At 49.2% G+C, this 2,500-nt stretch overlaps 3 non-coding genes across 3 annotated transcripts; 2 read left to right on the forward strand and 1 right to left on the reverse strand.

Annotated features, from left to right (window-relative positions):
* Positions 1-261: 261 nt before the first annotated feature.
* Positions 262-332, reverse strand: TRNAG-GCC (transfer RNA glycine (anticodon GCC)). The gene has a single exon. It is a non-coding gene; the product is annotated as a tRNA-Gly (tRNA).
* Positions 333-443: 111 nt separating this feature from the next.
* Positions 444-516, forward strand: TRNAK-CUU (transfer RNA lysine (anticodon CUU)). Its single transcript has one exon. It is a non-coding gene; the product is annotated as a tRNA-Lys (tRNA).
* Positions 517-1,622: 1,106 nt separating this feature from the next.
* TRNAK-CUU (transfer RNA lysine (anticodon CUU)) lies at positions 1,623-1,695 on the forward strand. The gene has a single exon. It is a non-coding gene; the product is annotated as a tRNA-Lys (tRNA).
* The last annotated feature ends 805 nt before the right edge of the window (positions 1,696-2,500 follow it).

Raw genomic sequence — 2,500 nt, forward strand, 5'->3', positions numbered from 1 at the left:
TTACAGTTCTTAGGGTCTTTAGAAGGACGTAGATCTGGGGATTGATTCTGACGGAATGTAGGCTGGACTGGATGGACAAATGTCTTTTTTCGGCCTTGCTAACTATGTTAGCCCCAGAGGATATAGAATAGGGAAGGCCCAAAAGGATGGTGAGCGAAAACAGTGCAGCAAGAGCCCAAAGACTTTTTTGCAAGTGTCTGTAAAGTCAACAATGAAAGGAGGCGCAATGCAACGGTCAGCAAACGAGGAAAAGAGCTGCTCTGCATTGGCCGGGAATCGAACCCAGGCCTCCCGCGTGGCAGGCGAGAATTCTACCACTGAACCACCAATGCTTGGATGCGTCTGCGATGTCGGTGGTGTCCGCCACACCCAGGATCTGACAGCTACCTGCGCGCGACCGGACCGTGCCGCGTGCAGCTCCGATGCGCCGGCAGGCGTCAGAAGCCCGGCTAGCTCAGTCGGTAGAGCATGAGACTCTTAATCTCAGGGTCGTGGGTTCGAGCCCCACGTTGGGCGCTTGCTTCTTACCTCCTTTTACTGCTTGTGCTAACCCACGTCATCCCAGAAAACCGCCTGCGGAATGCCCTCTTCTGCTACAAAACACGAGAAACCGCATGGCTGGATCTGGATAAGTTGGAAACTTGGGCCGAAAGGTGGCAGATGCGGGTAACCAATGATAAATGGAAGGTTATACACGTGGGAAGAAGGAATCGCTATCACCATTACACACTGAATGGTTAGACCGCATGTGGAGTACTGTGTACAGTTTTGGGCACCGGTGCTCAGGAAGGATATAATGGAACTAGAGCGAGTACAAAGGAGGGCAACAAAATGAATAAAGGGGATAGGGGAACTACAATACACAGAGAGATTAGCAAAATTAGGATTATTTAGTCTAGAAAAAAGATGACTGAGGCGTGATCTAATAACCATATAAAAGGGGACAATACAAATATCTCTTGGAGGATCTGTTTCTACCAAGGAAGGTGACATCACAAGGGGGCATTCTCTGCGTCTGGAGGAGAGAAGGTTTTTCCACCAACATAGAAGAGGATTCTTTACTGATAGGGCAGTGAGAATCTGGAATTCCTTGCCTGAGGAGGAGGTGGTGATGGTGAACACAGTTGAGGGGATCAAGAGAGCCCTGGATGTCTTCCTGGAGCATAACAATATTGTATCTTACAGTTCTTAGGGTCTTTAGAAGGACGTAGATCTGGGGATTGATTCTGACGGAATGTAGGCTGGACTGGATGGACAAATGTCTTTTTTCGGCCTTGCTAACTATGTTAGCCCCAGAGGATATAGAATAGGGAAGGCCCAAAAGGATGGTGAGCGAAAACAGGGCAGCAAGAGCCCAAAGACTTTTTTGCAAGTGTCTGTAAAGTCAACAATGAAAGGAGGCGCAATGCAACGGTCAGCAAACGAGGAAAAGAGCTGCTCTGCATTGGCCGGGAATCGAACCCGGGCCTCCCGCGTGGCAGGCGAGATTTCTACCACTGAACCACCAATGCTTGGATGCGTCTGCGATGTCGGTGGTGTCCGCCACACCCAGGATCTGACAGCTACCTGCGCGCGACCGGACCGTGCCGCGTGCAGCTCCGATGCGCCGGCAGGCGTCAGAAGCCCGGCTAGCTCAGTCGGTAGAGCATGAGACTCTTAATCTCAGGGTCGTGGGTTCGAGCCCCACGTTGGGCGCTTGCTTCTTACCTCCTTTTACTGCTTGTGCTAACCCACATCATCCCAGAAAACCGCCTGCGGAATGCCCTATTCTGCTACAAAACACGAGAAACCGCATGGCTGGATCTGGATAAGTTGGAAACTTGGGCCGAAAGGTGGCAGATGCGGGTAACCAATGATAAATGGAAGGTTATACACGTGGGAAGAAGGAATCGCTATCACCATTACACACTGAATGGTTAGACCGCATGTGGAGTACTGTGTACAGTTTTGGGCACCGGTGCTCAGGAAGGATATAATGGAACTAGAGCGAGTACAAAGGAGGGCAACAAAATGAATAAAGGGGATAGGGGAACTACAATACACAGAGAGATTAGCAAAATTAGGATTATTTAGTCTAGAAAAAAGATGACTGAGGCGTGATCTAATAACCATATAAAAGGGGACAATACAAATATCTCTTGGAGGATCTGTTTCTACCAAGGAAGGTGACGTCACAAGGGGGCATTCTCTGCGTCTGGAGGAGAGAAGGTTTTTCCACCAACATAGAAGAGGATTCTTTACTGATAGGGCAGTGAGAATCTGGAATTCCTTGCCTGAGGAGGAGGTGGTGATGGTGAACACAGTTGAGGGGATCAAGAGAGCCCTGGATGTCATCCTGGAGCATAACAATATTGTATCTTACAGTTCTTAGGGTCTTTAGAAGGACGTAGATCTGGGGATTGATTCTGACGGAATGTAGGCTGGACTGGATGGACAAATGTCTTTTTTCGGCCTTGCTAACTATGTTAGCCCCAGAGGATATAGAATAGGGAAGGCCCAA

The sequence above is a fragment of the Dendrobates tinctorius genome, unplaced genomic scaffold, assembly GCF_039654945.1.
Source record: "Dendrobates tinctorius isolate UK_male_01 unplaced genomic scaffold, ASM3965494v1 ptg000270l, whole genome shotgun sequence".
Lineage (NCBI taxonomy): Eukaryota > Metazoa > Chordata > Amphibia > Anura > Dendrobatidae > Dendrobates > Dendrobates tinctorius.